This window comes from Triticum urartu, chromosome 4A (genome assembly GCF_056163025.1).
Source record: "Triticum urartu cultivar PI428250 chromosome 4A, HENAU_Tu73, whole genome shotgun sequence".
In the NCBI taxonomy this organism is placed as follows: domain Eukaryota; kingdom Viridiplantae; phylum Streptophyta; class Magnoliopsida; order Poales; family Poaceae; genus Triticum; species Triticum urartu.
In genome coordinates this window covers 458,443,775-458,455,885 of record NC_141876.1, presented here as the reverse complement: position 1 = coordinate 458,455,885, position 12,111 = coordinate 458,443,775, and positions in this window count along the sequence as shown.

Below are 12,111 nucleotides of genomic sequence, written 5' to 3'. Positions count from 1 at the left end.
AGGCCCCTCTGCACCACGTGCCGACGGCACATGCGGACCTGAACCCAATCTTGTTGGGCCCTTCTACAACTTAGAAGGTCTCATCACTCATATAATGGTTCAAGGGGCAGACGTGGATCAACCTGCAGATGACGCTGATTCTGATGAAGCACCTGCACCACTGAAGCCTGTGAAGCAAAAGAAACCAAAGGCTTCAAAAACCCCCTCTGCACCAAAAGTCTTACGGGCGAAGCCTCTGGCCACTGCACCTCCTGAAGCCAGTGTGCAGTCTGAAGATCTCTCACGCATCTCCAAGTCTGACAAGTTGAAAAAGCCCATGCAACCCACTGGTCAAGCACTGACCCTTGCTGCTGTTTTGAGAAACGAGAATGACGCCATTGATCTGTCCAGCGACGACGATCTTGGCGATGAAGCTCTTGAGCAATTGATAAAGAGCAAGCAAGAGGTGGAAATCTTCAATGATCTTCCCCTCTTTGATGTGGAAATCTTGTAAAAGTTTATTGATGAGTGGTTTGACAACCCAGATCTCAATTTTGATGATCTTCAGCTCCCAATTGGCCTCAACGTCTCCTTCCACAGAGCCATTGCTCCTAAGCTGGCTCTAGCACAGAAGATTGTTGAGCTGAAGCACAAAATTGACTATGAAAAGTCTCAGTTCAAGAAGCACATGGGCAAGCTCAATGTTGAAGACATTCAAAACTTCAAGGTCATGATGCATGAGCTCAAGGAAGCATTCCACAAGAAATGAGAAGAAGCAAAAGGTTCTCATGACCGCATGAAGAATCTTGATGCCAAATGTGTTCAAGGCTACAATGAAGCTGAAAAGCGCAAGGCTTTGGGGCGACCAGGCATCGACCCCAGAATGGATGCCAAGAAGAAGAAGAAGCCAGCTATAGCCGAACCAGAAGCATCAAGGCAGGAAGAACCTCACATTGTCTTCCCGGCCAGTGTGACAGGCTCGAAGCCTAAGGTCCCCACATTGGCTTCAGAGTTCAGGAAAACTAGAGCAGCTGAAGCCGAAGCCAGAAAGCGCAAGACCAAAGCCACCACTGATGATGCTCCCCCAACCAAGAAAAGAAAAACAAAGAAGAGAGACCGGGCTGCTTCCACAGAGCCCCTTGTTGTCGAGCCAATTTCTGTTGCTCGTCCTTCCTCTGCACATCGAGAACGTCGTTTGGTAGTTCATGAGCCTGCTTCCACAGAGGCTCATGAAGCTGAAGAGAATCCAGCTGTTGACCCCACCACAGCTGAAGACATTGGTCCTCACAACAATGTTGAAGATGATGAAGTCCTTCCTCAGATCGATCACGACTTGGTATCATCGCCTGTTCTCACGAACAACGAACTCATCAGCATTGGTCGTCCATTGACGCCAATTGCTCAGGATGACTCATGAAGGAAATATGCCCTAGAGGCAATAATAAAGTTATTATTTATTTCCTTATTTCATGATAAATGTTTATTATTCATGCTAGAATTGTATTAACCGGAAACATAATACATGTGTGAATACATAGACAAACAGAGTGTCACTAGTATGCCTCTACTTGACTAGCTCGTTGATCAAAGATGGTTAAGTTTCCTAACCATAGACATGAGTTGTCATTTGATTAATGGGATCACATCATTAGGCGAATGATGTGATTGACTTGACCCATTCCGTTAGCTTAGCACTTGATCGTTTAGTTTGTTGCTATTGCTTTCTTCATGGCTTATACATGTTCCTATGACTATGAGATTATGCAACTCCCGTTTACCAGAGGAACACTTTGTGTGTCACCAAACGTCACAACGTAACTGGGTGATTATAAAGGTGCTCTACAGGTGTCTCCAAAGGTACTTGTTGGGTTGGCGTATTTCGAGATTAGGATTTCTCACTCCGATTGTCGGAGAGGTATCTCTGGGCCCACTCGGTATTGCACATCACTATAATCCTTGCAAGCATTGCAACTAATGAGTTAGTTGCGGGATGATGTATTACGGAACGAGTAAAGAGACTTGCCGGTAACGAGATTGAACTAGGTATTGAGATACCGACGATCGAATCTCGGGCAAGTAACATACTGATGACAAAGGGAACAACGTATGTTGTTATGCGGTCTGACCGATAAAGATCTTAGTAGAATATGTAGGAGCCAATATGGGCATCCAGGTCCCGCTATTGGTTATTGACCAGAGAGGTGTCTCGGTCATGTCTACATAGTTCTCGAACTCGTAGGGTCCGCATGCTTAACGTTCGTTGACGATATACTACTATATGAGTTATGTATGTTGATGACCGAATGTTGTTCGGAGTCCGAGATGAGATCACGGACATGACGAGGAACTCCAGAATGGTTTGGAGATAAAGTTTGATATATGGGATAGTAGTGTTTGATCTCCGAAAGGGTTCCGGAATTCACCGGAAGGGGTTCCGGATGTTTCCCGAAATGTTTGGGCACGAGAACACTTTATCTGGGCCAAGGGGGAAAGCCCATGAGGCTTTTGGAAAGTGCAAAAGGAAGTTATGCGGAGACCAGAGGCTAGACGCCAGGAACCCTGGCGTCTAGGGGGTAGACGCCGGGAACCCTGGCGTCTAGCCCTGGAGTCCGAGAAGGACTCTTGCCTTTCGGGTGAAACCGACTTTGAGGAGGCTTTTACTCCAAGTTTCGACCCCAGGGCTCAACATATAAATAGAGGGGTAGGGCTAGCACCAAAGACACATCAAGAAACACCAAGCCGTGTGCCGGCAACCCCGTCCCCTCTAGTTTATCCTCGTCATAGTTTTCGTAGTGCTTAGGCGAAGCCCTGCGGAGATTGTTCTTCACCAACACCGTCACCATGCCGTCGTGCTGCCGGAACTCATCTACTACTTCGCCCCTCTTGCTGGATCGAGAAGGCGAGGACGTCACCGAGCCGAACGTGTGCAGAACTCAGAGGTGCCATGCTTTCGGTACTTGGATCGGTCGGACGTGAAGACGTAAGACTACATCAACTGCGTTGATATAACGCTTCCGCGAACGGTCTACGAGGGTACGTAGACAAAACTGTCCCCTCTCACTGCTATGCATCACCATGATCTTGCGTGTGCGTAGGAATTTTTTGAAATTACTACGTTCACCAACAGTGGCATCCGAGCCTGGGTTTTATGCGTTGATGTTGTGCACGAGTAGAACACAAGTGAGTTGTGGGCGATATAAGTCATACTGCTTACCAACATGTCATACTTTGGTTCGGCGGTATTGTTGGATGAAGCAGCCCGGACCGACATTACGCTTACGCTTACGCGAGACTGGTTCTACCGACGTGCTTTGCACACAGGTGGCTGGCGGGTGTCAGTTTTTCCAACTTTAGTTGAACCAAGTGTGGCTACGCCCGGTCCTTGCGAAGGTTAAAACAACACCAACTTGACAAACTATCGTTGTGGTTCTGATGCGTAGGTAAGAACGGTTCTTGCTTAACCCCGTAGCAGCCACGTAAAACTTGCAACAATAAAGTAGAGGACGTCTAACTTGTTTTTGCAGGGCATGTTGTGATGTGATATGGTCAAGACATGATGCTAAATTTTATTGTATGAGATGATCATGTTTTGTAACCGAGTTATCGGCAACTGGCAGGAGCCATATGGTTGTCGCTTTATTGTATGCAATGTAATTGCGCTGTAATGCTTTACTTTATCACTAAGCGGTAGTGATAGTCGTGGAAGCATAAGATTGGCGAGACAACAACGATGCTACGATGGATATCAATGTGTCGCGCCGGTGACGATGGTGATCATGACGGTGCTTCGGAGATGGAGATCACAAGCACAAGATGATGATGGCCATATCATATCACTTATATTGATTGCATGTGATGTTTATCTTTTATGCATCTTATCTTGCTTTGATTGACGGTAGCATTATAAGATGATCTCTCACTAAATTTCAAAATAAAAGTATTCTCCCTAAGTATGCACCGTTGCCAAAGTTCGTCGTGCCCAGACACCATGTGATGATCGGATGTGATAAGCTCTACGTCCATCTACAACGGGTGCAAGCCAGTTTTTGCACACGCAGAATACTCAGGTTAAAACTTGACGAGCCTAGCATATGCAGATATGGCCTCGGAACACTGGGACCGAAAGGTCGAGCGTGAATCATATAGTAGATATGATCAACATATTGATGTTCACCATTGAAAGCTACTCCATTTCACATGATGATCGGTTATGGTTTAGTTGATTTGGATCACGTGATCACTTAGAAGATTAGAGGGATGTCTTTCTAAGTGGGAGTTCTTAAGTAATATGATTAACTGAACTTTAATTTATCATGAACTTAGTCCTGGTAGTATTAGCATATCTATGTTGTAGATCAATAGCTCGCGTTTAGCTCCCCTGTTTTATTTTTGATATGTTCCTAAAGAAAACTAAGTTGAAAGATGTTAGTAGCAATGATGCGGATTGGATCCGTGATCTGAGGTTTATCCTCATTGCTGCATAGAATAATTATGTCTTTGATGCACCGCTAGGTGACCAACCTATTGCAGGAGCAAATGCAGATGTTATGAACATTTGGCTAGCTCAATATGATGACTACTTGATAGTTTAGTGCACCATGCTTAAACGGCTTAGAATCGGGACTTCAAAGACGTTTTGAACGTCATGGACCATATGAGATGTTCCAGGAGTTGAAGTTAATATTTCAAGCAAATACCCGAGTTGAGAGATATGAAGTCTCCAACAAGTTCTATAGCTAAAAGATGGAGGAGAATAGCTCAAGCAGTGAGCATGTGCTCAGATTGTCTGGGTACTACAATCGCTTGAATCAAGTGGGAGTTAATCTTCTAGATAAAATAGTGATTGACAGAATTCTCTAGTCACCATCACCAAGTTAGTAGAACTTCATGATGAACTATGATATGCAAGGGATAACAGAAACGATTCCCAAGCTCTTCGTAATGCTGAAATCGACGAAGGTAGAAATCAAGAAAAATATCAAGTGTTGATGGTAGACAAGACCACTAGTTTCAAGAAAAGGGCAAAGGGAAGAAGGGGAACTTCAAGAAGAACGGCAAGCAAGTTGTTGATCAAGTGAAGAAACCCAAGTCTGGTCCTAAGCCTGAGACTAAGTGCTTCTACTGCAAAGGGACTGGTCACTAGAAGCAGAACTGCCCCAAGTATTTGGCGGATAAGAAGGATGGCAAAGTGAACAAAGGTATATTTGATATACAGATTATTGATGTGTATTTTACTAGTGTTCGTAGCAACCCCTCGGTATTTTATACTGGTTCAGTTGCTAAGAGTAGTAACTCGAAACGGGAGTTGCAGAATGAACATAGACTAGTTAAGGGTGAAGTGACGATGTGTGTTGGAAGTGGTTCCAAGATTGATATGATCATCATCGCACACTCCTTATACTTTTGGGATTAGTGTTGAACCTAAATAAGTGTTATTTGGTGTTTGCATTGAGCATGAATATGATTTGATCATGTTTATTGCAATACGGTTATTCATTTAAGTAAGAGAATAAATTGTTGTTCTATTTACATGAATAAAACCTTATATGGTTACACACCCAATGAAAATGGTTCGTTGGATCTCGATCGTAGTGATACACATATTCATAATATTGAAACCAAAAGATGCAAAGTTAATAATGATAGTACAACTTATTTGTGGCACTGCCGTTTAGGTCATATTGGTGTAAAGCGCATGAAGAAAATCCATGCTGATGGGCTTTTGGAATCACTTGATTATGAATCAGTTGATGCTTGCGAACCATGCCTCATGGGCAAGATGACTAAGACTCCGTTCTCCGGAACAATGGAGCGAGCAACAGATTTGTTGGAAATCATACATACTGATGTATGTGGTCCGATGAATATTGAGGCTCGCGGCAGGTATCATTATTTTCTGATCTTCACAGATGATTTGAGCATATATGAGTATATCTACTTGATGAAACACAAGTCTGAAACATTTGAAAAGTTCAAAGAATTTCAGAGTGAAGTGGAGAATCATCGTAACAAAAATAAAAGTTTCTACGATATGATCGCAGAAGTAAAATCTTTGAGTTACTAATTTGGCCTTCAGTTAAAAACAATGTGAAATAGTTTCACTACTCACGCCACCTGCAACACCACAGTGTAATGGTGTGTCCGAACGTCATAACCGTACTTTATTAGATATGGTGCGATCTATGATGTCTCTTACCGATCTACCACTATCATTTTGGGGTTATGCATTAGCGACAGCTGCATTCACGTTAAATAGGGCACCATCTAAATCCGTTGAGACGACACCGTATGAACTATGGTTTGGCAAGAAACCTAAGTTGTCGTTTCTTAAAGTTTGGAGTTGCAATGCTTATGTGAAAAAGTTTCATCTTGATAAGCTCAAACCCAAGTCGGAGAAGTGCATCTTCACAAAATACCCAAAAGTAACTGTTGGGTACACCTTCTATCATAGATCCGAAGGCAAGATATTTTTTGCTGAGAATGGATCCTTTCTAGAGAAGGAGTTTCTCTCGAAAGAAGTGAGTGGGAGGAAAGTAGAACTTGATGAGGTAACTATATCTGCTCCCTTATTGGAAAGTAGTTCATCATAGAAATATGTTTCTGTGACTACTACACCAATTAGTGAGGAAGCTAATGATAATGATCATGTAACTTCAGATCAAGTTGCTACCGAACCTCGTAGGTAAACCAGAGTGAGATCCGCACCAGAGTGGTACGGTAATCCTATTCTGGAGGTCATGTTACTTGACCATGACGAGCCTACGAACTATGAGGAAGCGATGATGAGCCCAGATTCCGCGAAATGGCTTGAGGCCATGAAATCTGAAATGAGATCCATGTATGAGAACAAAGTATGGACTTTGATTGACTTGCCCATTGATCGGCAAGCCATTGAGATTAAATGGATCTTCAAGAGGAAGACAGACGCTGATAGTAGTGTTACTATCTACAAAGCTAGAATTGTCGTAAAAAGGTTTTCGATAGGTTCAAGGTGTTGACTATGATGAGAGTTTCTCACTCGTATCTATGCTTAAGTTTTTCCGAATCATGTTAGCTATTGCCGCATTTTATGAAATCTGGCAAATGGATAAACAAAACTGCATTCCTTAATGGATTTATTTAAGAAGAGTTGTATATGATGCAACCAGAAGGTTTTGTCAATCCTAAAGGTGCTAACAAAATATGCAAGCTCCAGCGATCCATCTATGGGCTGGTGCAAGCATCTCGGGGTTGGAATATACGCTTTGATAAGTTGATCAAAGCATATAGTTTTATACAGACTTGCGGTGAAGCCTGTATTTACAAGAAAGTGAGTGGGAGCACTACATCATTTCTGATAAGTATATGTGAATGACATATTGTTGATCGGAGATAATGTAGAATTATTCTGCAAAGCATAAAGGAATATTTGAAAGGAGTTTTTCAAAGAAAGACCTCGGTGAAGCTGCTTACATATTGAGCATCAAGATCTATAGAGATAGATCAAGACGCTTGGTAAGTTTTTTCAATGAGTACATACCTTGACAAGATTTTCAAGTAATTCAAAATGGAACAGTCAAAGAAGGAGTTCTTGCCTGTGTTACAAGGTGTGAAGTTGAGTAAGACTCAAAACCCGACCACGACAGAAGATAGAGAGAGAATGAAAGTCATTCCCTATGCCTCAGCCATAGGTTCTATAAAGTATGCCATGCTGTGTACCAGACCTATTGTATACCCTGCCCTGAGTTTGGCAAGGGAGTACAATAGTGATCTAGGAGTACATCACTGGACATTGGTCAAAATTATCCTTACTAGAGTAAGGATATGTTTCTCGATTACGGAGGTGACAAAAGGTTCGTCGTAAAGGGTTATGTCGATGCAAGTTTTGACACTGATCCAGATGATTCTAAGTCTCAATCTGGATACATATTGAAAGTGGGAGCAATTAGCTAGAGTAGCTCCGTGCAGAGCATTGTTGACATAGAAATTTGCAAAATACGTACGGATCTGAATGTGGCAGACCCGTTGACTAAACTTCTCTCACAAGCAAAACATGATCACACCTTAGTACTCTTTGGGTGTTAATCACATAGCGATGTGAACTAGATTATTGACTCTAGTAAACCCTTTGGGTGTTGGTCACATGGCGATGTAAACTATGGGTGTTAATTACATGATGATGTGAACTATCGATGTTAATCACATGGTGATGTGATCTAGATTATTGACTCTAGTGCAAGTGGGAGACTGAAAGAAATATGCCCTAGAGGCAATAATAAAGTTATTATTTATTTCCTTATTTCATGATAAATGTTTATTATTCATGCTAGAATTGTATTAACCGGAAACATAATACATGTGTGAATACATAGACAAACAGAGTGTCACTAGTATGCCTCTACTTGACTAGCTCGTTGATCAAAGATGGTTAAGTTTCCTAACCACAGACATGAGTTGTCATTTGATTAACGGGATCACATCATTAGGAGAATGATGTGATTGACTTGACCCATTCCGTTAGCTTAGCACTTGATCGTTTAGTTTGTTGCTATTGCTTTCTTCATGGCTTATACATGTTCCTATGACTATGAGATTATGCAACTCCCGTTTACCGGAGGAACACTTTGTGTGTCACCAAATGTCACAACGTAACTGGGTGATTATAAAGGTGCTCTACAGGTGTCTCCAAAGGTACTTGTTGGGTTGGCGTATTTCGAGATTAGGATTTGTCACTCTGATTGTCGGAGAGGTATCTCTGGGCCCACTCGGTAATGCACATCACTATAAGCCTTGCAAGCATTGCAACTAATGAGTTAGTTGCGGGATGATGTATTACGGAACGAGTAAAGAGACTTGCCGGTAACGAGATTGAACTAGGTATTGAGATACCGACGATCGAATCTCGGGCAAGTAACATACCGATGACAAAGGGAACAACGTATGTTGTTATGCGGTCTGACCGATAAAGATCTCCGTAGAATATGTAGGAGCCAATATGGGCATCCAGGTCCCGCTATTGGTTATTGACCAGAGAGGTGTCTCGGTCATGTCTACATAGTTCTCGAACCCGTAGGGTCCGCATGCTTAACGTTCGTTGACGATGTACTACTATATGAGTTATGTATGTTGATGACCAAATGTTGTTCGGAGTCCGAGATGAGATCACGGACATGACGAGGAACTCCGGAATGGTCCGGAGATAAAGTTTGATATATGGGATAGTAGTGTTTGATCTCTGGAAGGGTTCCGGAATTCACCGGAAGGGGTTCCGGATGTTTCCCGAAATGTTTGGGCACGAGAAAACTTTATCTGGGCCAAAGGGGAAAGCCCATGAGGCTTTTGGAAAGTGCAAAAGGAAGTTTTGCGGAGACCAGAGGCTAGACGCCAGGAACCCTGGCGTCTAGCCGTGGAGTCCGAGAAGGACTCTTGCCTTTCGGGTGAAACCGACTTTAAGGAGGCTTTTACTCCAAGTTTCGACCCCAGGGCTCAACATATTAGTAGAGGGGTAGGGCTAGCACCAAAGACACATCAAGAAACACCAAGCCGTGTGCCGGCAACCCCGTCCCCTCTAGTGTATCCTCCGTCATAGTTTTCGTAGTGCTTAGGCGAAGCCCTGCGGATATTGTTCTTCACCAACACCGTCACCACGCCGTCGTGCTACCGGAACTCATCTACTACTTTGCCCCTCTTGCTGGATCGAGAAGGCGAGGACGTCACCGAGCCGAACGTGTGCAGAACTCGGAGGTGCCGTGCTTTTGGTACTTGGATCGGTCGGACGTGAAGACGTACGACTACATCAACCGCGTTGATATAACGCTTCCGTGAACGGTCTATGAGGGTATGTAGACAACACTGTCCCCTCTCGTTGCTATGCATCACCATGATCTTGCGTGTGCGTAGGAATTTTTTTGAAATTACTACGTTCACCAACAACTCATGGGCTGATCACCCTCAAGAATCCCCTCGTGATGAAGAAACACCAGTCACTCCCCCACCACAGGTCACCACTCCGGTGATTGACAATGAAGACTTTGAGGCCCAACCAACTCCATCTCCACAGGCGTCGCCAACATTTCGCAGGCTTCGCAAAGGACCAAGGCCCCATGTCACGTTGTCAAGTGTTCCAGAAGGAGAAGAACGCCAATCTGTTTCACGCGAAGTCTTTCCTGAAGCTTCTCCTACTGCGAACATCCCTGAATCTGAAGCCAAAGTGGCTGAAGATATTCCGGCTGCATCAGCCGATGAAGAAGAAGAACCACGCAATGAAGAAAGAGCTGCTACACCCCCGTCCAACCATGAAGTTGTTCTCGAGGAGAACATATCTGACCCTCGAGTTCCTGAAGTGGAGGTTACCAATACTGAGGTGGCCACCAACATGAACACTGAAGCCAATGACGTTGTCATGGTTGAAGCTAATGTGGCGCCTGAAGCTAATGTGGTGCCAGATGTCACTGCACCTGAAGCTCATGCTGCACCTGATACAAATCTGCAGCTTGAAGCCAATGCCTCTGCTCCTGTACCACCTACCAGGCCACACACCATCGAGCAAGCATATGATCATGGTCAGCTTGTGACCGTCCGACGGACGATTCTAGTTCCTCCACCTGCTCCCGGACCCCAATTTGCCTATCATGTGGAGCACATGCCTCAGGTCCAAAAGCCAAAGCCCAGGCTACCACGGTTTCGAGGTACTGCAATGTCACCAGGATCATTTAATCTGAATGGATTGAAGGCACACAACACATTCTTCGATAGTGACAAGAACCCCTACACAAGGCCAAGAATCTATTCGGACCGATTCTGGAGTTATCAGCAACGAAGCTATTATTCATGCATCTTGTACAATCAAGGACGCATCTTCCCTCATATGCATCTTGATTGTGAAGCCATTGCTGGACTGCCATGCCTTGAAGAAGCCCTTGACTGCTTCCGTGATGCGGGTCTGCTCAACTTTGTAGCTGCCAAGGAACACTAGAATGAAGAACTTTTGCTTCAATTCTATGCTACCCTCCACATTCGTGGATACAACAGGGATCCGAAGACTTGGATCCTTGAGTGGATGACAGGAGATGTTCATCATTAAGCTAAAGCCCAAGACATCATTGAGCTTACAGCCCTGCCCACTCCTGGCGAATATTATGAACCAGGTTGTCAACAACACTAGAATGCTTTGGAGAGCATTTTCCAGAAGCCATAACCCAACATGAGCCAAATGCTGAGCATGATGAAGCCTTTGCCATGCGACGCTGAATACCCAACTGAATTCTTTGTTGAAGACCTAGAGTATCTGCCCCGCACCATTTACCATATCATCAGAAAAACTCTATGGCCTGTCAAAGGACATTCATCTGCAGCGAAGCTTGAAGGAGCAATGAAGACTTTGGTTTTCTATATCTTCAATGGCATAAGCTTCAATGCTCAAGACTTCTTCATCGGGCAGTTGGCTACATCTGGCTTCGACATCTTTGGTCTGAAGTTCTATGCTCCATGGGTAATGCGCCTTATCAAGCTTCACTCTGCCTTCAACTATCAGCTGTCTGCGCGCAATCATCTTGTATTCTTGCCAGAGGTTGATCTGTCTGTTGAAGCTATTTACCCAGAGCCTACAAAGGATCCAATCTATCTTCACAATGTTGATCGTCAAAGCTTCACCTAGCCTATTGAAGGAGTTCAGGCAGTCTCTCATGTTTATCCCTTGGCTGGCAACACACGTGCCCCTCGCATCCAAACTGAAGCCACTGGAAGCACCATTGCCCAAAGGCCTCGGAAGCGATCTCATGTTCTCAACGACCGAGAGCTTCTCATCGCTCTACATCAGAAACAGGATAAGCATCATGACTGGCTTAAGCGTCAAATGCAAAGCCTCTTGGTGGACGTCAATCGCATTCGCAATCTTGCCACCAAGAATGCCTTTGTTACACATGAAACCTGTCGGAGGTCCTGGAAGAGTTTGTCATTGCTTAGTGCTGAAGCTGGTCTGCAAGACGATGGCTTCACATAAAGATTCAAGTTTGACTCAACTCCTCCAAGGAATGCTCACTTGCGTCGGACTCCCTCACTTGAAGACTCTGACTATTTTTCCTCAGCTGCGACGGTGAATGCCAGAGTCATCAATGATCAAGATGATGCCACTTCACTACCTCCAACTTCAGC